Source organism: Pleurodeles waltl, chromosome 3_1 (assembly GCF_031143425.1).
Source record: "Pleurodeles waltl isolate 20211129_DDA chromosome 3_1, aPleWal1.hap1.20221129, whole genome shotgun sequence".
Lineage (NCBI taxonomy): Eukaryota > Metazoa > Chordata > Amphibia > Caudata > Salamandridae > Pleurodeles > Pleurodeles waltl.
Genome location: NC_090440.1, coordinates 1643467527 through 1643494909, shown reverse-complemented (window position 1 = coordinate 1643494909; position 27383 = coordinate 1643467527).

The window sequence follows — 27383 nt, the reverse complement described above, 5'->3', positions numbered from 1 at the left end:
ACAATACTTCCAATGACACACAGGTAAGACAGTGTTACATCACATTTCTTTGGCAGTTTTTTGTTGCACATTGTCACTGGTATGCTGTTATTTCCCACTTCAATGGCCACTAACTGTACCCTTTGGCAACTCAATTTGCAGATGTTGGTGCCCCACTATTGCTCCTGGTGTTGTCACTGCAGCCATCTATAGATCTTTCCTATGTTGACATTAGTGTTCTGTTGAATTGCAATGTTTAAACCTTGTAAAACGAATACATACTGATATCATTTGACATTTTCCATACTTGTATTTTTTCAAAGTGTGTTTATTGCAGTACTATGAAGAAAAGGTGGAAGTGCAATGGGCTGGGGTGATGATGGAGGCAAGTCCAGGGTATAGTTCCAGTCTATTTGTAGCACAGGTGCATTGTCCAAGGGGAAGGGGAGCAATGGCAGTTCGAGGTGGACAGGGAGACAGAGTGAGACACAAGGGTGACAATCAGGAGAGTCTCATTTCCTGGTGGGGGTCTTGGCAATAGTCTCTGGCTTTTGCCTGGATCGCAGGGAACGTTTGCGGGGTGGTTCTCCTTCTGCAGGGGGAGGGGTGCTGGTGGCCTGTTGGTCCTGTGGCAGGACCTCCTGTCCACTAGCGGCAGTGGAGGTGGAGGGCTGTTCAGTAGTCTAGCTAGTGGCAGGGGCCCGCTGGTTTGACACTGCCTCCCTCATTATGTTGGCCATGTCTGCCAGTACCTCTGCAATGGTGACCAGGGTGGTGTTAATGGCCTTCAAGTTCTCCCTGATACCCTGGTACTGTCCCTCCTGCAGCCACCTGTTCTCCTGCACGTTGTCCAGGATCTGGCCCAGCGTATCCTGGAAATGTTGGTATGCTCCCAGGATCTCGGTGAGTGCCTCCTGGAGAGTCGGTTCCCTGGGCCTGTCCTCCCCCTGGTTCACAGCAGTCCTCCCAGCTTCCCTGTTGTCCTGTACCTCTGTCCTCTGAACCATGTGCCCACTGCCACTGACCCAGGTCCCTGGTTGTTTTGGGTATGTGGTTTGCCATGGGGTCCCTGTAGTGGTGGACACACTGCTGATTGATGTGTCCTCGGAACAGAGGTATGGATACGCTGGGTGACTGCTGTGGGGGTATTTCCTGAGGGGGGAGGCTCTGTGGTGGTGTGTGACTATGGCTGGGTAACCGACTGTCTGGAGGTCCCTGATGGGCCAGGTTGGACATCCTGATCCAGGCGAGCAGAGTCACTGTCATCACTGTGGGTCTCTTCTGTGGGGGGACTGGATGTTGCTGGTACCTCTTCTCTGGTGACATTGGCTGGGATACCTGTGAGGATGTAAATGCAGTGTTATTGTTTCTGTGTGACATATTGTGCATGGTTGGGTTGCCCTCTATGGTTGTTTTTGTCCTGGCAGCTTTCACTTGTGTACGTTGGTGTATGGTGGAATGATTAGTTCTCTATAGTGTGCATGCTTTAGTGATAGGTGTTCATGCAGGTCTGTGAGTGGTGTCCATGCATTGGTATGGCATGTAGGGCTTGGAATTGGGATCAGTGGGTTGTGATGGTGGGGTGTATGGGTAGTGGTGGAGTGATGGGAGTGAGGGTGAGAGTATGTGATGGCATGCAGGTAGGGGGTGATAGTAGTATAATGTTGACTTACCAGAGTCCAGACCTCCTGCTACTCTTGCCAGGCCCTCAGGATGCATGATTGCCAAGACTTGCTCCTCCCATGTTTTTAGTTGTCGGGGAGGAGGTGGGGGTCCACCGCCAGTTCTTTGTACAGCGAGTTAGTGTCTTGCTGCAATGGAACGTACCTTCCCCCGTAGGTCGTTCCGCCTGTTCCTGATGTCGTCCCTTCTCCTGGGGTGCTGTCCCATGACGTTGACCCTGTCCACTATCCTCCGCCATAGCTCCATCTACCTAGCAATGGACATCTGCTGCACCTGTGCTCCAAATAGCTGTGGCTCTACCCTGGTGATTTCCTCCACCATGACCCTCTGCTCCTTCTCAGAGAATCTGGGATGTCGTTGTGGTGCCATGGGTGTTGTGTGAGTAGTGTGGATGAGGGTGTGTAGGGTGATGTGTTGGGGTGTGTGTTGTGAGGTGTGTGGGTGGTGTATAGGTGATGGTGGTATGTGGCTCTGGTTGTGTGAGTGGTCTTGCTGTCTCTCTCTCTGCTGGCAATTATTTGTAATGGTAAAGGGTTGTGGGTGTGTGGGTGTGGTGTGTGTAGTTTGAATTGTCCAATATGGTGTTGTTTTGTTTGAGTGTGTGTATTTTGAGCGCAGCAGTATGTAGCGCCAATGGTTTACCGTGGTTGAATGTCTGCCCTGGTGATTCGTGGGTCATAATGTGTTGGGCATAGTTCTGTTGGGTAAAGGTGTGGGTTTGGATACCACCAGTTTATCACTGACCCTTGGTGTGGCGGATTTGTGTGTGTGGCTGAATAGTGACGGATTGGTGTGTGTGTCATAATATGGTGAATGGATATCCGTGTTGGCGGCAGTATGTTGGTGGCAGTCAGCATGGCGGTAAGTGGGATTTACCGCCAATGTCATAATGAGGGCCAAAGTCTGTAATGGTAATGTTATATGGTAACATCATTAACCCACTTGTGTATTACCTCTGGATTTAGGGCCAGATGTAGGAAAGTCCCAAATTGCGACTTGCAATTTGCTAGTCCCTGCGACTCGCAAATTGCAAGTCGCAATTTCGGATGCAGAAAGGTGTCTCAGACACCTTCTGCGAGTCGCTATGGGGTCGCAAAGACCCACCTCATGAATATTAATGAGGTGGGTCGCAATTTGCGACCCCATAGCGACTCAGGGCACTCACGGGGATGGAGGCCTGCTGGGAACAGCAGACCTCCATGTCCGTGACTGCTTTTAAATAAAGCAGTTTTTTTTTTTTCAAAGTGCAACCCGTTTTCCTTAAAGGAAAACGAGCTGCACTTTGAAAAATAAACCAAAACCTTTTGTTTCTGTATTTTTCAGGGCAGGTAGTGGTCCATTGGACCACTGCCTGCTCTGAAAAATTATTTTTTGGTCCAGTCACAAAGGGGAAGGGGTCCCATGGAGACCCCTTCCCGTTTGCGACTGGGTTACCATCCACTTCAGGTGGATGGTAACTGCAAGTCCATTTGCGACCGCTTTCGCGGTCGCAAATGGAATTGCATACCATTGCGACTCGCAAACACCCCTTCCTATTTGCGACTCGAAAATGCATTTTGCGAGTCGGTGCCGACTCGCAAAATGCATTTCTACATAGCAAAGACGCATTTGCGACTCGCAAACGGCGATTTTCGCCGTTTGCGAGTCGCAAAGTCCTTGCTACATCTGGCCCTTAGTGCTGTAATTGTAATGAGGGCGAAAGAGAGGTGCTACAGTGCTAAAAAAACTCAGTCGTTTTCTGCATGTTGGATTACTGCTTCTCTAACTACTTTTTTCTCTCCCACATTATCCAATATTATCCCGGCATAACCTCATCTCCATCTACCACCACCAAATAGGATGGCTGAAGGCAGAAATCAGATCAATATATACCTACTCATATTAGTATAAAAATCAAATAACAACCTGGCTCCCATATATTTTAACCCTATCACACTACTCACCACCATGTAACATTTGATCCACTAATCACAACCTTCTGACTACACCGGCGCCGCCTTGTGCCTCTTCCAATTTTTGCGCCTTTCACCTTCAAGGCCCTGCTTCAAACATGCTCATGGTGTTTATAACTTAAATGAAAAAATGAAAGTTACTACAAGAGATACAAACTGGAGTGTATATTTATCAATGTGTTTGTTGGACTTTTGGCCATACGCATGGTCATCCCTAGTCTTTTTGCCTCCTTCCTCCTGGTTTTTCTGACCTTTCGCTGTTGGCTCTAGGACTCTGAGCACTTTATCACTGCTGACCAGTGTTAAAGTGCAGGTGCTCTCCCATCTAAAGTTGGTATGATTGGCTTATACCTGATTGGCATATTTAATTTACCTATAAGTCCCTTGTACAGTGGTATCTCTATACCCAGGGCCTGTAAATTAAATACTACTAGTGGGCCTGCAGCGCTGCTTGCGCCACCCACTGAAGTAGACTTTCAAACCTGTCTCAGGCCTGCTAGCGCAGGGCCTGTGTGCGCAGTTTTCTGCCACAGGGACCTGGCATCTAAATTTACTTGCCAGGCCCAGAACTCCCCTTTTACTACATGTAAGTCACCCCTAAAGTACGCCCTGTGGGCAGGGTGCCATGTAAGTAGAAAGGCAGGACATGTGCCATATTGCATGGCCTGTCCTGGTAGTGACAAACAGCCTAACTTGGTGTCTCACTGCTGTGAGTGCTGCCTTCTCATAGGATTGCATTAGAAATGCCCTGCCTTATGTGTAGGGGTATTGTCTGATTTATGAGGGCTAGCGTAGGCGTGTTTGGTATGGTTGTGATGGTGATAATAAATACTGCTTACTGGTGTGGGTGTATTTTTTATTACTATCACAGAAATGCCACTTCTAGAAAGTGCGCATTTATCTGTGCTTATGATTCTGGTGTTTTGCAGCTTGACTCCAATCCACGTCTGGGCAGAGTGACAGTTGGGGCTTTGTGCATACTTTTCAGACAGCCTGTACACAGGGAGGGTGGAGGTGTCACTGAGGTGCATCTACATACTGAATAGTCTTCCTGGGCTGAGAGAAGGGAGAGGCGGGGCACACCTACATTTGTAAAGGCTGTGTCCTGGCCTCACACAATAGGGTCGTTAACCCCCCACTGATGTTTGGAGCCTGTGCTGAAAGGAGAGAGGGGGCACTCCCAGAACCAGTTGTAACTGGCTGGAACCTCCTCTCCCTACCACTGTAAAACACTGTAAGAACTGACTATAAGTACAGGGGAATTTTCCCCACAATTTGAACATTCTTGGAACTTGAAACTGGACACAGAACGCTGATGAATGGACTCACCAGGAAACCGCCATGGACTGCTGCTGCTGTGCTGACCTGTGACCTGCCTGGTCACTAGGAGGAACTGCCACCATCTGCATCCTTTGTGCTGGCCTGTAGCTGGGCCCACCAGCCCTGTACCTTTTCCTGGATTATTGTTCCCAGGGGCAGGGTGCTGTGGCCCCTGACCCCTGCACCGATTTTCTATGACATTGTCTTAGCGCTTAGGGGAAAAGCGCTCATATGGAAAGGCTGTAGAAGATCACCGCCGCAGCCCAGGCAGCATGAGTATCTTAGCGCTTTGAAAAGCGCCTTTCTTGTGCCCAGGGAACTCACCGCCGCAGCCCAGGCTGCACCATTGTCTTAGCTCTGTGAAAAGCGCTTGATGGAAATTCACTGCCGCAACCCGGGAGCCTCTTGATGCCTTTGCGCTCTCTACGGCGCCTTTTGTGTGCTAGAATCACCGCCGCAGCCCGGGCAGAGCATTTGTCTTTAAGCGCGAGGTCCGCGCTGTCTCCAGTGCCCCCGGGGCACGTACAAAAACCAAAGAAGGAGCTAGCACGCTCCTAGCGTGCTCCCGGGGTACGCGCGCTTTTCAAAGCGCCCTCGGGGCACCAACAGGCCCCACCTTGGGCCGCGTCGTCATCCGGACAGCGAGGGAGAGGAGGACGCCTCTCCCTCGCGTGCCGGAGTCCCGGAGGACTCCACTGTTACCTTGGGCCGGGCGGCTGCCTCGCCGGAGGCTCGCCCTGGCCCCCGGCTCCCTCGTTGGCCCCCTCGCGGGCCAGGAACATCCCAGTTAGGGGTCTCCCTTCGAGGAAGGGCCACGGAGGCCCAGGGAGACCCCAGAGGTTAGCGGGTCCCCCGGAGGGGCCCGTGTGGTAGCAAGGAGGGGGTGCGAGGCGCCCCCCCTCCCTCTACCAGTATTGGGTGACCTGGGCCCCCCACAGGAGGGCCGGTGGAGGCCCGGGGGGCCCCCAGTGGTCGCGGGCCCCAGGAGGGGCCCGTCAACAGTACAGAGGGGGTGCGTGCCGCCCCCCTCTCCCCCAGGACTCTAAGGAGGCCCCCTCATTGCGCAGAGGAGCGCTGGGGGCCCCTTTCTTTCTTGTCTTTAAGGCACGGAGGGTGCCTCTATCCTTCACCAGGTACTTTTAAACGGACCAATAATATTATAATCCAAGTTCTTTCTACAGACCTTGCTAATTGTGATTTATTGCCTACCTGTTCTAGGATGCTGTTACATATATGTGCACATGTTCCTTTTATGGACATGACTTGCTAATATGTTTGCTTAACTTGCCATAGATTTTCTAATGTTCCTATTATGGGCGTTTTATGATATTCTTATGACAAGTGTGCTAATGTGATAACGTGTTTCCTGACTACTGCTTATGTTGCAGAATACTGAGTAACCTGTGTGTTATGTGTGACTACTGCTAGTTTGCAGAGTAACTAATGTGTAACGTTCTGACAACTGCTAAGGTAGCAGGATAGTACTGTTATGTGATGTTGGTCTAATAATTATGTTGTGTACAATACAGTGTATTTTCATATAATCTGGTGTTGTGTTTCCTTGGTGGTGGGAATATTGCGTCACATGTATGTGTGTGTTGTGCAAACGCTTTACACATTGCCTCCGGGTTAAGCCTGACTGCTCGTGCCAAGCTACCAAGGGGGTGAGCAGGGGTTATCTTGGACGTGTAACTCCCTTGCCCTGACTAGAGTGGGTAAGTTCTGCCTGGCTGAGGTACATACCCTAGCCAACCAGAAACCCCATTTCTAACATTGGTGGCAGCGGTGGGATAGGACTTGCGCTTGCACAATACCATTGTGACTCATTATTTCACTACAAGGATTGCGTTTAGACCATCACATGTTTGGCTTCTCTTAACTTTCTCTCTTTGGTCATTTTTCCTGTTTTCAGTTCTCACGCTTGGGTATTGTGGTTGTCACAGTTGAGTTATTTGTACCTTTTCAAGATGGGGCTTACCTTTGATTTAGAGGACCTGCCGTTTTACACGCAGGGGGAATTAGAGGGGTTCTGTAGAGAGAGAGGGCTGCCTGTAGAAGGGGACCTCAGGAGATCTCTGAATTTCTTTGAAAGGTTTGTGACATTTACCCAGGGAGGGAGTGTGCGTAGGGGGTACCCAGAGGATCCTGAGTGTAGCGAGGGTTCCCAATGGGAGGGCTCCCAGACCTCATCCCTAGAGAGTGGTAGAGAGACTGATCAGGAGGGTGAGAATGACCGGTTGGGGACGCCAGTTGACAGGGAAGGCCCCAGTGATAGGGAGTCCCTTGCTGGGTCCAGTGTAAGAAGCAGGGCTACCTCTCATTCCATGACGCCTGATGAGCTAAGAGATAGGCGGGGAGAGAGGGACCTGAAGTTGCAGTTAGCGCGCCTAGCTGTTGAGGAGAGAAGGGCTGAGGTAGAGAAGGCCTTAGTACAGGAGAGAATGGCAGAGGCAGAGAGGGCCTTTGCCAGAGAAAGACTCGCTCTAGAGCGCAGTCTGAAGGTTCTGGACTCACCAGCGCTGCAGGTGGAGTCCAGTGGTGGCAGCAATGTACAGTGCTGTAGCAAAGATGTTCCTCACATACCCATAGATCTGGTACCTAGGTTCCAAGAGGGGGGTGACATACGTCAGTGGTTAAAGGAATATGAGAGGGCTCTGGTAGAGCGCAGGATCCCTGAGAAGGATTGGGGAACTGGCCTAGGGAGTTTTATTCCTGAGGAGGGGAGGGATGCCCTACTGACTCTAGAAGAGAGTGACAGGGAGGGGTACTCCGCTGTGAAGAACGCACTGATTGTGAAGTATGGTTTCTCCCCTGAGGAATACAGAAAAAGGTTTAGGGGTGGTAAGAAACTGTCCCACCAGTCTTGGGAGGAGTTTGTGGAGGCTTGCTGCATTGCACTAGATGGATGGGTGAAGGGTAGCACAGTAAACAATTTTGAAGGGCTGTTTAATCTGATTCTCAGAGAGCACCTGTTTTGTTGTTGTTTTTCAGAGTTACGCCAACACTTGTCAGTGTGTGAGCTCTCTGACTCCAGGGAGCTTGCAAAGGAGGCAGACTTCTGGTTGCGTACCAGAGGGTCTGGTGTGACATTAGGGGGTGTTCCTAATGAGAGTGGTCTAGGTGTTTCCCAACCAGGTGTGGTGGGAAAGGCTTGTGTCCCAGGTAGGTCCCAGTGTATTGGGGCGGGTAAGGCACCCCATGTCCAGTCTCAGAGGAGAGGGAATGGGGTTGGGCTGAGGCCCAGGGTACCCGAGCTCCAGTCCCAGGTCCTGGAGGGTTCCATGAGTGAACGCCAGGAGGTGAGCCTAGCCTGTGCCGTAGGGCCAGCTGTTCAGAAGGATCCCATTTTGTCATTAGGACTTGGGCGGGTGGCTGGTGATAGCGTTCCGCCGGTCCTGGTGTCTGGTAGTCTCGCTCTACAGCGGAGGAGGCGGAAATCCAGGCATAGGGTTGAGAGGGGGCTGCGGGCCCCAGTGGAGAACCTGGAGGGTCAGGGGTCGGCTCTGAGTGCAGAGCCCCCCAGGAATGACCTTGGTGAGACCATTTCTGGGCTGGGGGGAATCCAGACTCTGTCCGATGGGCAGAGGTCAGGAGACCTGCGCCAGCCAGACTCTTGTGTGGCCCTTGGGGAAAGTGTTTCCCTGATGGGGGGTAGGTGTGCCCCCCAGGAAGTCCTGGTGCGCCAGGCAATGATTCAACCGCAGGGTGGTGACTCTGGGTTGGATGATCAGGTTCAGGGGGTAAACTCTGACCTGATGGGGAGTACGTGTGCTCCCAAGGAAGTCCTGGTGCGCTAGGCAGTGGTTCAACCGCAGGGTAGTGACTCTGGGTTGGATTGCCAGATTCAGGGGGTAAGCTCTGATCTGGTAGGGGGTAGGTGTGCTCCCAAGGAAGTCCTGGTTCGCTGGGCAATGGTCCAGTCTAAGGGTGTCGTCCCTGGACTAGATAGACAGGTTCAGGGGGTAAACTCTGACCTGGTTGGGGGGGCGGTTAGTGCGCTCACCTCCCCGTGTGAAACTTCTGGTGGCTTCTCCCGAGGTGGGGAGATGCAGGACATCCAAATGGGGCACAAGAGCGATGCAACACTAAAGTAAGATTTATCAAGTCGCGCAAGGCCACCTGGCATGGCCCTGAGTGACTTGATAAATCTAGAGTAATGCAAGGCAGCACAAATCACGTTCCATGAGTGGAGTGTGGGTGTTCCCACACATCTACCCCTGGATTTTGGCACATTACCAGATTTACCCACAGTGGTAAACCTGGGAATGCATCAAAATGCTACGCCTCTCCAGGGGAGGTGCAACGAGGAGAAATTTCTCCTCTTTGTTTTCTCTTTCTAAGTGTACTGCATTCTGCAGCATATGCAGAATGAGGAACATGCCTCTGAGGACTGTTTTTGTGCAGGAAGGTCTCTCTTCCTGCACAAAAACAATCCTGCCTACAACGCAGGCACCCTTGCACCATGGCGCAAGGGTGGTTGCATTGGCACTAAGCAGCCAAAAGGGTGCAAGGGAAGAACAGGAATGCACTGTATGTTGTTAAGTACGCCGCATTTCTACCTTTCATGCAGCTCAGCAAGGTGGCGTGTTGTGCTGCGCAGCATGAAACCATGATAAATGAGGTCCTAGATAATCATCTAGTATATCGAATAACTGTATATAGCAAACCATCTAGAGATGCACCCGTCCTTAGCAAGAAAGAGGCGTTAGTGTCTATGTCCTACTTGTTCTCCTTGATACTCATATGCAGATATTTGTGTATTTTATCATGATTAGCCTGTTAAATTCACTATGTAAGTAAAAGTTAAAACATGCAATCTTTCTTGATCTGTATACGGTTTTGAGGTGCTAATACAACCTTTTGATCGGAAATGTTTTGGTGTTGCTAAATAAATACAAATATTATAAAGTGATCGGTTGTATGCTTCATGTACCTAGATGGAATAATGGTGTTTCCTTTGGGATTCATATTTGAAATTATTCCTTAATCTTCAAAACTGCAGATTTCTGCCTCTGATGTTTCATTTCTATGGTGTTCAGAATGACACATAATTTCAGGCCAACTAATTTATTTATGCATTCGTTAATTATTTTGTTTATGCTGTTCTTAATATGGCGAGTTGTTACTTTAGAACCGCTTTGTAGTACTTTGAATAGGTTTATATAAAGACTTTTGGCAGTATTCAATGAGGAGTTACCTGTCCATACTGGGACACTTGGTGCCTCTTGCAGGAGACCTTGTGCATGGTGCAATGGATTTTGAAAACAGGTCTGTACTCCATTTGGAGCCTTTGGGGTGTGTAATAGGGTCACAACATCCCTGGGTTCTGAAGGCCCTACAGGGCCGCTGTTTACATACCCCGGGGGTACCTTGGAAAGGGCCGGTGCATGGAGCGTTAATCTGGATATCCGTTTGGGAATAACCCAGAAAGGGAACCGGAACTGTAAGGATGGCGTGCTCAGATAGAATTGGAACAGAGACAGAAGGTGAAGGAGAAGAGGACGAGAGAGCAAGCGGAGCGTTTTCTGAACATGAAGAACCAGCAGGTGAGAGGAGCGATGATGAGAGCAGACCAGGCTGAGGACCCAGCACCTTTGACTGGACACCAAAACTCCCTGCCACGTCCCCGAGGGACGTGGCTCCTCCAGGTGCGTACCCGTATTCCGGGCACACGGGATTATTGGTGGACATGGGGAGGTGGGAGGAGGGATGAAGGGTGCTAAAGGAGTAGAGAGAGGGAGAGAAGGAGAACCCGGCACTTTGAAGCACTGCAAAGTATCGCACACTGATCCCTGCACGTTTCACGGACATCGTGGTTAATTTGTTTTGCTCACTCCCAACCCTCCCTGCACGCTCCTTGGACAATAACCCTTCTTCTCCTCCCCCCCCTTTTTTGTGACAATAACTGTGGTAAACAAACAAAAACATTTACCTGATTTTCCCCGTTCCTTCTCTTCACCCCGTGACACCACCACGCCGCGACTGGAACGAGCGACCTAGAAGAAAGAAAACACAGTAGGTGAGCAAAAGGAATCAAGAGACATGGACAATAAGAATAAAACGAAACAGTACAGAAATGAACTAAAAAGAGAAGAGGTTGCGAATAGAGGATGGAATCATAAACAGGACATCTGAACATATAATAAGCATAGAGAAGAACCAGAGAGGAAGAAAAAGGAATGAAATGACAGGAAACTAAAAGAGCACTTTAATAAGAGAAAAAAAGAGAAATGTTTTGTGTTCATACCTGGAAAGCTCCAGAAAAGAATAATAAAGAAACGAAAAAAAAAATATTTAGCAAAGAAACAGTTCTTGTCTTCTCATTTTTCAAATAAGAACCCCTTTCTTCACAAGGAACCCACAACAAGGGTGTCAGAAGTGGGATTTCCACACATATAGGAAAGAAAGGAGGGATAGTAACACCAGAAAAATAAAATGGAAGACAAACGTGCATTGGAAGATGTGATCCACCAGTTGGCAGAGGGTAAACGGCATCTGCAACTGGTATGGGAGGAACAGCAGAAAGAAGCACGTACCGACCGTGAAACTCTCCAAAACGCGCCGAAAAGCCAAGCCACAATCATCGCCAACAACCAGTTGGTGCATGAAACGGCCTTACGCAAGCTAACTGATACCATATCTTCAAGTCGAATCCATCCTGATGTTCCGAGCTCTGTCCTCCACAAGTTTCAAGAGGGAGAGGATCCAGATGCTCTTTACTCATTTTGAACGCGTTGCCACATCAGCCACATGGCCGGAAGACAAGTAGGGACAGTATATTGCCCTGCTTTTAATGGGAACACTTCAAGCTGCTTACCAGGCTATCAACCCAGGAGGCAATACCCCATACCCAGACATAAAGAAAGGTATATTAGAACGCATGGGACATGACACAGAATTCTACCGTATTAAGTTCCTGAAAACATGGTGGACTCCGATGGAAAAACCCCGAACTCTTTACTATAGAGTTCAGGATCTAGGTCTTAAATGGCTAGCTCCAATAAGCACCAATAGAGATGATGTAATTCGGGTCATCCTATTGGAACAGTTTCTTGAGGTGTTACCCCCACAACCAGAAACTGAATAAAACAGCACCCCAAGGTTGATACCACTATGGCCATAGAACTGGCTTGCGCATTTCACAGAGCCCCTGCGTTACGGTCAGGAAAAGGATCGGTGATAAGCAGTCGTTCACCCAACACCACATACCGGGAAAAGCCAGAAAAGGGACCAGAGGAAGCCACCCTGTTGAAACCTATCGACAGACCTCCAAATCAATCACCCCAGTGTTACCACTGCGCAGAATGGGGGCACATAGCCCGGAACTGCCCTCACAAGATGGATAAGTCCGAACCCATGGAAATAGGGTTGCTAGGAAGAGGGTCTTCTTTATGGGTAAAGACATGCCTCAATACACCCAAGAACTTCTCATAAACGGAAGGGCAACCAGGACCCTCGTTGACTCTAGGTGTAGTCAGTCAGTAATTTGTGCAAGTTTAGTACCAACCGCTTTATCTACCAGTCAGGAGATGGTTTCCATTTGTTGAATTCACGGGGAAATGAGACAATATTCGTTAATCACTGTAATGATTGAGTGGAAAGGACAAACAGAAAGATACAAAATTGGATGTCTTCCTCATCTAGTAGAAGAAGCAATTATAGGTACTGATCATGGCCCTTTTCGCCTTCTATTGGGTAGTATACATGAGAAAAACAGAGTAGAGGAATGATGGCCCTAAGCTCCTTTTTCCCAGACTACCATCCCTCTGAGAAAAGAACGGGTCAAACAGAGCAAAAGATAGAAAGGAGAGGGGAAGAGAAGCTTTCAAATGGTACTCCTATGTAACAAAGAGCTCACAGAACATAAATCAGTATTAGCATCCATACCACCGTTTAAGCAAAGTCAAAGGGAAGACCCCTCCTTACGACATGCATGGGAAGCAGCCATGACTGATGATAGTGAGCAGGTGGGTCCCTACTTTTTGGTTCATAATGGGCTCTTATATAGGGTTATACGGAGGGAGGAACAGGAGAAACGACAACTACTAATTCCCCAACCACATCGTATTCAGGCACTACACTTGACCCACAGTCTCGTGGGGGGAGGTCATTTCGGTCGAGAGAAAACAGAGGAATACTTGTTGCGACGGTTTTACTGGCCCGGTGTCTTTTCTGATATACAAAGCTTTTGTCAACAATGTCCTAAGTGTCAGCTGATTAACCCTGGAACGAATAGGAAAGCACCTCTTTTCCCTTTACCTATTATTGACGTCCCCTTTTCTCGGGTAGGAATGGATCTGGTAGGCCCCCTAACACCGTCATCAAAAGGTAACATGTATATTCTTGTCCTTGTTGAATATGCTACCAGATATCCTGAAGCCATTCCTATGAGGAACATGACCATTGAGAACGTAGCTCAGGCTATGATTGGTTTCTTTTCAGGGGTAGGATTTCCTAAAGAGCTACTTATAGATCATGGAACCCCATTCATGTCCAGACTGATGTCGGAGATCTGTCATGTACTTGGGGTAACCCACATCTGTACCTCGGTCTATCATCCCCAAATGGATGGCCTAGTTGAGAGGTATAATCAAACCCTAAAAACTCTTTTACGAAAGGTCATAGCCGATTCGGGTAAAGATTGGGACAAGAAACTACCTCGGGTACTGTACGCCATAAGAACGCATGTCCAATCATCAACTGGTCATAGCCCTTTCGAGTTAGTTTTCGGGTGACAACCCCGAACCTTATTGGACATGGCAGCAGAAAAGTGGGAGGAATCCGGGGAAGAAGGAAAAGACATCCCAGACTATACCCAATATCTGAAAGCACAAATCCACAGTGTATGGGACGATGTTAGAACACACCTGGAGGAGGCCCAAACAAGGCAGAAAAGATATTACAATAGGAACACCTCCCTTAGAACATAAAAACCAGGAGACTGTGTATTTATATTACTTCCCAGCTCAGAGAATAAATTACTGGTAAAGTGGCAGGGTCCTTATATAGTAAGGAAGGTAGTAAGTCCTGTCACTTACGAGATAGAACTATCCAATAAACCCCATCATACTCAAATCTACCACATCAATCTCCTAAAAAAATGGGAGGATGCAGACGAGATAACAGAGCTGTCCCATCCAGGTGACTGATTGACACCTGATCTGTTCGATATAAGTCAATAAGGACGCTCAATGAAGGACCACACGCCAATTATGAATACAATTTAGCTTTACTAGAATTTCAGGTAAATGTATACATTTGGCATATCAACGAAGTAGAATAAAAAAAACAGCAATAAAAAGCATCTATTTATATATGAGCAAAGAGTTCATTCACAGATATAAGCTCTGTTTAACTGTATACAAAACGCATATCTCAATTACTGCAGCAAGCTCACATTAAGATGGTCAGGAAGCAAAACATAAACGAGCGGAATACTTCAGAATATAAACATAGTGCAAGCGTAATAATCAATCATAATAATAGAGCAGAGAAACAAAGGCCTTTCATCCCTGGGTGGAATTTAACTTAATTCACAAAATGCTGGGAAGCCCTCTACCGCCCGCTTGGACCTCTCTCCCCCTCGAGCGTCATGGTCTCTGAACAGCAAAACCAGAGAGGCAGCGCTGTGGGCCTGGCGATGGCAGCCTTCACAACCCCATCTGCAAGCTTCAATCCCCTCACCCGCACTTCAGTGCTTAAATAACCTAAAGCTTGGATTCTATCCCTTTCTCGCATTTTCTAGCTCTGTTATCAGCACGTGTCCCTTGGCTGCTCTGCCGTTCCCTAGCCATTGTTTTCATTCCATCTTTTTCCTGTACTCCCGTTCTCAAGGTTGAGACGACCTCCGTCTTTCTCTCTTACACATCCTGTTTCTTACACATGCAACTGCGAATAATTTTATCTATGGAATGTTGGAGAAACAAACTTGAAAGCGGCATTGTGGACTTTTCCACGTTGTTCAGGTTTCGGCAGGCATCACCCTCATCTACACTGTTCAAGCTAATTAACCCTTCATGTCACAATATCTTCCGCACCTTTCCCTATACTGATCAAGAGCTGATAGAAACAAGTTTCTTGATAAACAGAGCTAAGCCACTCAAGATCACACTTTCCCCACAGTCTGAACAAAGTAAGGGGGAACTTCCTTTCCTCCCCTCCACCCTCTCACCAGAACAACAGGACAAAATAAGAACTGTTCTCCTTAGTTATCAAAACCTTTTTTCCCTAATCCGTGGGAAAACCTATCTCATATATCATTCCATTAACCCAGACAGGGAAAACTGTTTGACTCCGACCATACCATATACCGGACGCCTGGAGAGAGATAGTAAAACAAGAAGACAAAAAAATGTTACAGTCCGGCATCACTGAACCATCTATAAGTCCCTCGTGTTCACCAGTGGTACTAGTTCCAAAACCCAATGGGTCTATCCGCTTCTGTATCGACTCCAGACAACTTAATAGTATCTCACAATTTGACACTTACCCAATACCCCGGGTTGATGAGCTATTAAAACAATTGGGCAAAGCACATTATTTGTCCACACTTGACCTGACAAAGGGGTATTGGCAGATTCCTCTACATCCTCCCGATAAAGTAAAAACAGCATTCTCTACCCCTTTGGGCCTATATCATTTTACTGTTCCCCCTTTTGGGTTACATGGGGCCCCTGTCACCTTCCAACGGTTAATGGACAGACTGTTAAGGGGACACAAAGGATATGCTGCGGCTTATCTCGCTGATATTGTTACCTATATTGAGAATTGGAGGGATCATTTGCAACATCTAAAAGCGGTGTTTCAAACATTGCTCGAGGCAGGGTTAACAGTAAACCCTAAGAAATGTAACCTGGCGAGGGATAACATTGCCTATTTAGGGTATAATATAGGAAATGGGCAGATACGACCCCAGGTTGACAAAGTGCAAGCAATCCGAGACTTACCACAACCCACCTCTAAGCGAGACATTCGTTCCTTCCTAGGGTTGGTCGGTTATTACCGACGATTCATACCCAGATATTCTACCATTGCTGCACCTCTGACAGATCTGTTAAAAAAGGGCAATCCAAACAAAATAACAGCCTTAACAAACCCCCAGCTTCATAGTTTTGAGACCCTGAAGAAGAGTTTAACCACAGAACCTGTGCTACAATGCCCTGACTTTACACAACCTTTTTTTTTAACAAACTGACGCCTCTGACATTGGGACTGGGGTGGTCCTATCGCAGAAATCCGACAGAGAGATTCTTTGTCCCATTCTTTACATTAGTAGGAAGTTAGTGCCCAGAGAGCAGAACTATCCGATTATAGAAAGAGAGTGTCTGGCAATTAAATGAGCCATTGAAACCCTCCAGTACTATTTGCTAGGGACATCCATTTACACTCTACACCGATCTTGCTCCTCTCACTTGGCTGGCCAGACACAAAGACAGTAATCCAAGGATTTTGCTGTGTTTTATGGGACTTCAACCATTTTGTCTTCCAGGTACAGCATCTCCCTGGTTCCCAGACGACAACAGCAGGCTTTCTCTCTAGACATCCTATGGATGAAGGTCTCCAGCAGCCCTTCGCATGGGGGAGGAAGTGTAACAGGGTCACAACATTCCCCGGGTTCTGAAGGCCCTATGGGGCCATTGTGTACTTACCCTGGGGGTACCTTGGAATGGGCCGGTGCTTGGAGAGTTTATCCGGATATCCGCTTAGGAATAACCCAAAAGGGAACCAGAAATGTACGGACGGGGCGCTAAGAAAGAATTGGAACAGAGACAGAAGGTGAAGGAGAAGAGCACGAGAGAGCAAGCGGAGCGTTTTCCGAACATGCGGAACCAGCAGCTGAAGGGAGCGGCGATGAGAGCAGACCAGGCTCTGCGTGCCGAGATGCAGAGACAATCGAGGACCCAGCACCTTTGACAGGAAATGCTGAAACTCCCAGCCACGTCCCCGGAGAGACGTGGCTCCTCCAGGTACCTCTGGGACGTATTCCAGGCACACAGGGTTATTGGTGGACGTGGGAAGGTGGGAGGAGGGACGAAGGGTGCTAAAGGAGTAGAGAGAGGGAGAGAGGGAGAACTGGGCACTTGGGAGCACTTAGAAGTATTGCACACTGATCTCTGCACTTTTCACATCGTGGACATCGTGGTTAATTTGTTTTGCTCACTCCCCCCCCCCCGAACGCTCCTTGAACAATAACCCTTCTTCTCCTTCCCCCCCTTTTTTTGTGACAATAACTGTGGTAAACAAACAAAAACACTTACCTGATTTTCCCCGATCCTTCTCTTCCCATGTGACGCCACTATGCCGCAACTGGAATGAGCACCCTAGCAGAAGGAAAACACAGTGGGTGTGCGAAAGGACTCAAGAGGCATGGACAATAAGAATAAAACGAAACAGTAGAGAAACAAACTAAAAAGAGAAGAGGTTGCGAATAGAGGACGGAATCATAAACAGGACATCTAAACGTATACTAAGCATAGAGAAGAACCAGAGAGGAAGAAAAAGGAATGAAATGACAGGAAACTAAAAGAGCACTTTAATAAGAGAAAAAAAAAGAGAAACGTTTTGTGTTCATACCTGGAAAGCCCCAGAAAGGAAGAATAAAGAAACTAAAAAATTGTTTTGCACAGAAACAGTTCTTGTCCTCTCATTTTGTTAAACAAAGAACCCCTTTCTTCACAAGGAACCCACAATAGGGTGTTTTTTTATTTTTTAGGTTTAGGCCCAAGATGGTTGCATAATGTAGCTTCAATTCCTACTTGTCCAAAAATACTTGGGAGTGTCTGGTGTAGACTACATTTCTTCCCTCCAAGCATACATTGACCTAGTGAGTAATTTGTAGGAGTGGTGTAGGACATTTAAAGAATTAAAAATGGGCCACTTGTCTTCTGCATTTGTTTGTAGGGGAATGTCAAATGTTAGGTCTAAGTGGTGGAATAGCTTATTTGTATCTTCTGTATTGGTACAGCACACAAACTGTATTTTCTTAGCCCAAGTCCTGCTTAACATCAAGGCCTATTTTTGAGAACCTTTATCAGTATGCTTGACCTACTACTTCATTATTATAACCTGGCCCACAACCATTTTAAGTCCAGGTGAATCTGGTTGCACTTTGTGCTTTTCATGGGCCAGTGTCAGTGAGTCAATCTAGGTGTTAAACAACAAGGATAGCAATGCCATACAAAAGCTGAGGCACATGAGATACAAACAGTTGTTTTGACAGACTCAGGTCCCTTTATCAGGCTACTGTTTCCCCTTTGAAGTGGCAGCGATATCGGAGAGTGCCAATATTACATGGTGCAATATTAGACGATGGCCTTCGTCAAGAGCAAAAAGAGCAAAAAAGCAAAAAGAACAAAGTGATGCCAACCTGATGTTTGCATGTTATGTTTTTTCACACCTGTGTATCCGATGGCAATAAGGGGTATTACTATGGGGAATGTACTTAAATATATGTCTTGTAAATTGTTTCTGTAGAATTTAGCAAGGATTCAGTGGTTTCCGAATTGTCATATGTTAGCTGTTAGCACCAGTATGTTGCCTCAGAAATGGGGTGATAACTGGAAGCTTCAATGGTTTTGAGTTTGTGATGTGGCTTTCCTACATAGGTAGATTAAAAGTTTTCATCTTGTAAACTAACCTTGCCATCTCATAGTTGTCAATATTATTTTTGTTACTCTAAAATTATGTTTAGAAGTATGTAGAGAAGGTAAATAAAGGAAGTTGAGTTGATATGGGAATGCCTTTGGCTTATGGGCCCTCACAACTCAGAAGATTTTAGGAACGAAGAAGAGGATTAAGTGATTGCATCAATATTAATGTCAAACAAGGGAAGTTTTTCAGGCCTTATAGATAGTTTTAAGTTACTACATCAAGGTCAATCGCTTTGACCGACACCTACTTCAGAGCCGCTACATTCTATCTATCATTAAGTCGACAAGCAATGTATGCAGCATGTTTAGCAGCTATATTGACCCAAGTACCTTGACCCTAAATCTAAATTTTTCCAGATCCTAAACGTAACACTAATCTTCATACTGTCCCTGATCCTCAAGATAAATTTAAATCTAAATTTAAACCTAAGATTCATCCTAACACTAATCGTGCCAAGGCCTAAACCTTACCCATAGCATTCTACCCTAACACTAACTCCATCATTAAGCCTAACCCTTAATCTAATCTTTAGCCTACTCTTTACTATTGGCCCAAACCAACTCCTAGCTGTTTGATTAACCTTGTCTCATACCCTAACTCTATTTATAGTATTAAATCCAATGCTAACCCAAGACCTTAGCTTTACCACAACCCAAAGCTTTACCCCAAGCTTGAACCCTTCTCTAATATAAATGTAATCCTAAACCTTACTCCAACCCTACATTTAAACCTAAGCCTAAATTTATTATAGCCCTACCCTAACCCAAAAAGGTACTTTAACCCCAAACCTAGCATTAACCCTAATCCTAAACTATCCATTTACTCTAAACTCAATCAGCTCTTACACATTACCTTAATTGTAACCCACTCCAACCCCTAAGCTTTAACACGTACCTGCATCGCCACCATAATAAATGAAGTGGCGTTCTCAAAGGTGGCATTTTTTATGTGGTACCTCTGGAGTTTTGTCTCTTTCATCTATAGATTGGTGATACTAGGATTCAAAATTTTCATCAGACCATTTGCTGTTAGTAAGTTTCAAATGTTACAAGCTGTTGGTCATTTTGCTCCCTCGTTTTTTTTTTTTTTCCATTTTAGGGGACATATCTATCCAGTGCGTATGTTATTTGACATCGGAAGAGCCTCTCAGTTTAGCTAATTGTGTGCTCTTATTCAAATTGCATTGAATATCTTTGGGTGCTCATTCATGCTTAATCCATCAAGCTATCTGAACAGAACGGGGTCAACCTGTGATTTTGCACCAGAGCGTGGGCTGTGTTCAGAATGTTGGAAAGTTCATTACTGATAAGCGAGTGGTCTGACCATAGCTGGTTTTGCATTGTTTTTGTTGTGGCTTTGATGGTATGCATAAAAACTAGCTCCAAAATATGCTTGGTTGAATGAGTGAGGAAGCTATGTCCCTGAAGCTCATGGTATTCAAATTCCCTATTAGTTCTGTCACAGATGTATTGTCAGCCCTGTTAGCACAGAAGTAAGAGTTCTATTAAGAGGATTTACTAGGCCACATCTCTAGGTGTGATAACAGTTCTAGTTATTCATCCAAGAAGGCATTGTTGTATCCTATCATGATAATGGGTCTCAAGAGCTGGCCTCCTCAGTGATGTTTAAAAAGTCTTCTACATTTTCAAGAATAGCCTACTATCTCTAGCGGCAATGCCAGATTGTAACTTGAAATCTAACAGTGCTCTAGAAACAAATATCCACCAGGGAGGGAAAACCTGGAGACCAGAAAAAAACTACCAACTGTCCAGCCCAAGCAACAGGGCAAAGAGCAGGAATAATCCTGAACTGGAAAAGGCAAACAATCCACTCATCCCAGTGAGAGAGCAATCTACCAGAGCAATTGTGACACAACTAGATTCAAAATGGACTCCCTCTTATAAGGCAAAACAGGATATGAGGAAATCTAGATTGGGGTTCGGCCAGCTTGGGTTGGGAATAAAAAATTCATGAAAGACATAAACTATAATTAGCAGTGCATATATATTGCACCATGAATTTTCAGTATTATTTACAGATATAAACACATTTAAAAAATGTTTTGCCATAATGTGTACCATGATTTGATACTAATAAAACCTTCTGAATTAGGTGTTACTAACATGCCAGCATGGAGAGAGGAACTGTGACAGAAACCTTAGTGCAATTTGCTGAGCCGAAGCATGTGGACAAAAAAACAAGATGGCTGCTACTGAGGACACCGCTGCATCCTACACCAGAATCATTAAAGCCGTAGAAGGCGGCAGCGACATTAAGCCATGGAGGGACCTGCAGAGCCCGTGTCCAGCTGGGGAGCTGGGAAGGTAGAGGAGAAACCCTTACAATAAACATTAGATCATTGTTGTAATGACAGGAATGATTTTGTACATTACTCATGGGGCAACAGTGCATTCAAATGATATGTACATTGTGCCATTGATCCCTTTCTTCACCAAAACCACCCCCCTCCTCGGGGAATGAGCACAGTGATTTTATTTTATGGTCTAGCTGTACACATGCTCTGTAAGAGGATGAACAGCTTTTGCAAATGTTGAACCATTTCACCTTTAAGCATTGCATATTGTAGAAGAGAGGGGATATCTTTAGATCTTTTAGATGCTCCATATTTTCCTACCAATTTAGATGGCATCTCCAGTTGTTCTGATAGAAGTGTAAAAGTCAAAGGAATCTGACATCATGGAAAACATCCTAAGTGGGCTCCAACCACAGTAGTTCATCACCATCCAGATGGATGTAGGCATAAGATCAATGTTAGATACATCTAGGCTCAACCACTTACTCAAACTCTGTTCTGTGAATATGTAATGTGCTTCCATCCACCTACCTATTTTGAGTCAATAAATAGTAGCTATGGGAGATTAAGCACATAGGAACTAAGGTCTTGTCGAAGCTACCACTGGTGATGGATACTTAAACTGAAGCAGAGGTAATCACATGGGGCCGGAGTGCCCTTTTTCCTTCTTAGAGAAGAAAGGAAGGAGAAATACGTTAAAGTAGTGAAAAAATCTGGGCTGAGGCGGTGAGTTAAGAAGAGAAATAGTTTATTTCCAAGAAAGACCGGGAGGGAGACACAACAACAGCCGCTGCCTCCTCCACGCTCCGTTTCTCCCTCTGGTTCTGTTCCACGCGCCCACAAGCTGGAATCCTCCTTCGCACGGCGCGTGGAACAGAATCCACCAGAATACTACAAGTAGGTTCTCAGTTTTGCCTGTGATGCACATATGTATCTGTGCTTTGGAGAGAGCAAGAACTTACCATGATCTGTGTACAGAGGTGCATGCTATCTGCTCATCTGCACATTTTGTTTATCATGTTTTAGTGATCATCAGTTGTTGAATATATTGCCTTGGTATTGACTAGTCTTGCCCAACATCAGTGGCAGCTGGAACCCTCAGCGGTGTACATTTGTTATTTTTACTAACATTAGGGAAGTGTGTAAATCACAGATGTTCAAGAATGAGAAAACGTTTGTTTTCAAAGAAAGAAACGCTTTGTTAGGTGGGTTTGCACGGTGGTTTTGGAGACAATCAGTACAAATAGTGGACTAACTTGCCTTACCCTTTTGTTTGGGAGTGAAGTGCAGTGGGATAGCAGACATTCAGGGTTTATTGAGTAGTTTACAAAATATCAAAATAATGATGATGGCAGGTAGTCCATGTCTCTTTTGTGCATAGTGTTGTATGTAGTGAAGACAGCGGGTAAAAAACACCATCCAGAGTGAGCTTTTAGGGCTGTAATCAGACTTTGGAAATGTAAGGATGTCATGGTCACTGACGGCTTGTACTAGGATGGTGTGACCTCAGTCTACTGCTCATAATTCAGGTAAAGTGGGTTAGGTCTTTCTCATGGGTGAAGCATCTTCACACATCTAAATTTTGTCAGCTTCTGGTTGGAGCTTTCCTCACCATTTCGTAACAGCCAGCAGTAGAACCTTTGTTCCTCAACACTCCATGCACAGAAGCAGAGGGAGGTTTCTTGCCAGGGAAAGGACGATAAGGGGAAGTGTCAAGGAAGAGAAAAAGGGAAACAGGTAGGGAAAAAGATCATCATAAAAATAGAATGCAACAGTAGTCATCACTACAGATTTGGCAGCCTCTCTAGATAGAGCTGCTGGTGTTGAACCCTTCCTTGTTGGACGGCGTTTCATATAGTCAAGGCCACTGAAATTATGCAGCAGGGGAAAACCAAATTATAAAACAGGGTTGGCCAAATTGTATGGAAAGAAAAGGCAAATTATGTGGCATACTGTTGCACATTTTGTAGCACTGTTACTTTATTATTTACCATTTTTACAAATTTTAGCACTATGTGAGCAAAGTATTTTTAACACCTAAATACAGATCTTCACACCTGAAACATGATTAGTTAACCTTTAAAATGGCTTGTCACTACATGGCAAGATGCAACATTTTTAGTAACTTTTGATGCTTTTTAGCCAGAAACAAATTAGTTATGCTGGATTTTGTTGTAAATACAGTAAATCTATTGTTAAAAATAAAACCCTGCGCATTGTGAGCTCCAGAGTCTAACTTGTGTTTAATGCAAAATATCAACTAGCACATAAAAATAATTAGGACAACTGCCATTTCGACTGTCAAGAGCTCTTTCTCGAAAAGGGTCAGTTGTAACACAATGCTAAAATACATAACATTTGGGACAGTTTATAGAGCTTTTCTCTAACTACAAGCCAATGGAACCTAATCATGTGTCACAAATGTGCTACTTTCATTTACAAGTTATCTAATGAATAGGTGGCAAGAGAAAGCACAAGATGTCCTTGCAGAGAAGATATAATTCATGAACACAATACTGAGCTCTCGATTCTCCCATAATCATACTTCCAGATACCTGGAATGAAAGTGAGGTTATACTTTGAAGAAGTGTGCAAATGTACACCCTTGAATAACAAGTCTTCTTGGCCTACCAGAGCCATGAAATGTAACAAGCATATTATAGGCTGGTACATACATCAAACCAATAAGAAACAGCACCCACTTTATGTAGAAAATATATCGCTACATACTTTGTCATACAAATGTATAAAACAATATTACTGTAGCACATGGGAGAATGCCGGAATTGCATAATTCCAGTGGCCCTGCATAGAGTATATCAGTCACTTTTCCTCAGCTGGGGGCAGGATCCGGAAGTGATATGCTGTATCACGTCGAATTACATTCATATCCCATTAGTAAGAGAACGTTCTTAATCGGTTTTGGTCTCCAGTTTCGATGTGTTTGTATGGGCCTCGAAGAAGTGATTACATGGTTGCATAAGTACAAGATGGTACAAACACCTTATTTTTTAGTTCAGTAACCCAGGTGATCTCCAGAATTTACCTAAATGGCATGCCCTTTCTATTAGCTGGGTTATAATGCTGGAAGAACTTAGTATAAGTTACCTGTCATCGCTCAAGGAACTCCATAGCTATTTCACTGTCTTTCGAAAAAGCTATTCATAGTCTGCAAGGACCTTGCTTTGATTCATCATCATGACCAGATACACACTAGAAATTCTGCATAGGAAACACAGAAGGTACATTTTTCCACTATTCCATCCAGTCTGTGGTTATTTCTTAACTTGGGCAATATTTATTTATCGGAGTACACCTATGCCAACACTTTAGTGAAATCCCAAAGTACATCCTTGACAGATGCTGCTACACTGCACCTGCTGTTTTTCTTTGCTTTCCTGATCACTTACTTGAAAATTTATGCAGGCTCTACTAGTAACTTACCTACTTAGTACAGGTTAGGTTCGGTAGCGTAACCCTACCTGTTTGTCAGAAAAAACACTCTACTACTACATGCCTGGATCATCCACATTACATGTCTTAGTACAATGCATAGAGTGACACACATGGCAAGATTTTTAAGCATGATATTAAAAAATAAACAGAGTGCATTCTGGGTAATGGTGTAAGTGCGCTAAAGGTAGCATTTTGAATCAATGTACAAAAACGACAGTGTGAGATTAGAGAAACAAGGAAGGCCAATGCTGAGTATAGCAAGAAATGTCACTAAAAAGTCTAGGCATTCAACTAGGGCGAAGTGTGATAGTCAATTTATATCAAGATACAGCCCAACGACGAGCGTGTGTCATCCAATGAAAAAAAAATTATTGTCTACGTATGAGTAACTAAGGTCAATAAAATGACTTAGCAAGGATCAGATGATGACTCCTGTGGCATTAACAACCTGTGTGCATTAGTGTAGAGCGACTGAATGACTGACTGTCAGTCAGTTCAGGGCGACATAACCATTGACTTCTGGACGTTGTCTCTGTTGATTAATTCAGCACTTTAAAGCCTGCTCATAGGTGCCAAACAGTTCTGAATCAGGCGGGAGACTCCCAATTTGTGAAGTAAAAAATGGTTTTATATTAGCTGTTTCCAGCCTTCAATTCCTTCAACAGCAGTCAAAGGCAGGGGCGGCCCCTCAGCTATGGCCCACTGACGAAAAGCAGAAAAATAAAGGGATTATATAAGTATTTTATCATCCCTTTATTTTTCCGCCTTTGTAGGGCTGAACAGGGCCAGCCTCCTCCACATCTAGTGGAGGAGGAGTGGTATGTGCTCTTCTAAGCCCACATGTCGGTTTGGCAAGCCGTCGGAGGCCGGCTATACTGACATGTGCACTTAGAAACTGGTCACCCAGCTGTACTTTACAGCAGGTGGAGACCAAGCTGCAGTGCCCCACTCCCTCCCAGGGCGGCATTTCTGCCCACTCAGGCCATTCGCAGCACTTCTCTCATGCTGTGGAACAGCATGAGAGAAGGTTCGTGATTGGTTGGGGAGGGAAGCACAGGAGATGAGGTGGCTGGCAGGAGTGGTGGAATGCAGAGGGGTAGGCAAGTCCGTTTATTTTTTAACTGCCCCCCCTCCCCCCCCCCCCCCTGCGCCCGACACTCCGTGAGCTGCCCACCCCTTCCTGGCAGCAGCCACTACTGGTCAAGGGGGAGAATACATTCTCCCGATTTTTTCTCAATATCTCGCTTTTACTTGTTCTAAAATGTTGGAATATATGCAGGCTATCGTTCATTCATTTATTCTGGAATTCTCCTGTTTCTGCCGCACTGTTTTGACTGATCACACCTGTACACTAGATGCCTCACTGGCACCAAGTGTTTGAAGTATTTACTGACAGCACAGCAGCAGGTTTGCCTAAGCAGTCCTGCTGTTGTCCTCCCTGTATATAAATCATATACAGAACACGCTCAAAGGCATCCCAAATAGTGAGTAAATTTGCAAAGCAGGAAGACCATCCTAAATAAAACAGAGGCTAAGTTGATCGATAGTGGATGGGTTTTTTAATAAAACATCCCATCGCCTCCATGTTACATTTTAGGAAGGTAATAAATACATCATCTAAGTGCTTACTAATTAAACATTCCTTTCCCTGGGGAGACATGAAACTCTACCCATTATATTGATTAATGGCCTTGGACTCCCACTTGTTGAATGCACTCTATTTATCTGACCAAACGTCTGTTGTGAACTGCTCACCAATAGGAAAGTTTAAAAAGCAGAAACAAATGCAGATTCTGCTGCAATGTTCTCTGCAGAAATGCTCTATCTTGCATTGACACAGATGACGGACATTGGATCACATTGACCTTCTCTTGCAGGGTGCTCCTGTGTTAGTAGAAAGGTATATGATTCAGTGCAAAGTGCAGAATAATATGTTCTTATATATTTGTAAACATGAAATGCCATAAAACATCTAGGCCCGTATTTATACTTTTTGACGCTAAACTGCGCTAACGCAGTTTAGCTTCAAAAAGTTTTGCGCCGGCTAACGCCATTCTGAAGCGCCATGCGGGCGCCGTATTTATTGAATGGCGTTAGCCGGCGCAAGCAGACCGGCGCTGCCTGGTGTGCGTGGAAAAAAACCACGTACACCAGGCAGCGCCGGCGTTGGGAAAAATGGCGTTAGGGCGTCTTAAAATGGCGCAAGTCAGGTTGACGCTAAAAAATCGTCTTAACCCGATTTGCGCCATTTGAAACGACGCCCAGACGCCATTTACATGACTCCTGTCTTAGTAAAGACAGGAGTCATGCCCCCTTGCCCAATGGCCATGCCCAGGGGACTTCTGTCCCCTGGGCATGGTCATTGGGCATTGTGGCATGTAGGGGGGCACAAATCAGGCCCCCCTATGCCAAAAAAAAAAAATAATAATAATTATACTTACCTGAACTTACCTGAATGTCCCTGGGGTGGGTCCCTCCATCCTTGGGTGTCCTCCTGGGGTGGGCAAGGGTAGCAGGGGGGGTCCCTGGGGGCATGGGAGGGCAGCTGTGGGCTCATTTTGAGCCCACAGGTCCCTTAACGCCTGCCCTGACCCAGGCGTTAAAAAGCGGCGCAAATGCGGGGTTTTGTGCCCCGCCAACTCCCGGGCGTGATTTTTGCCCGGGAGTATAAATACGACGCATTTGCGGCGCAGTCATTTTTTTGGACGGGAACGCCTACCTTGCATCTCATTAACGCAAGGAAGGCGTTCACGCTAAAAAATGACGCTCTTTCCTCATACTTTGGCGCTAGACGTGTCTAGCGCCAAAGTATAAATATGGCGTTAGTTTTGCGCCGAATTTGCTTTGAAAAAAACGACGCTAATTCGGCGCAAACGGAGTATAAATATGGCCCCTAATGCCTTTGCAAATCGACAGGTCAGAGTTGAACAGCAATATATTCTGTCTTTTTACTTCCACTTCTTCAGGCGTGCTAGTTAAACCACAGGACATCAAAGCTGCATTTAATTATTTCACTGCAGAAGAAATCC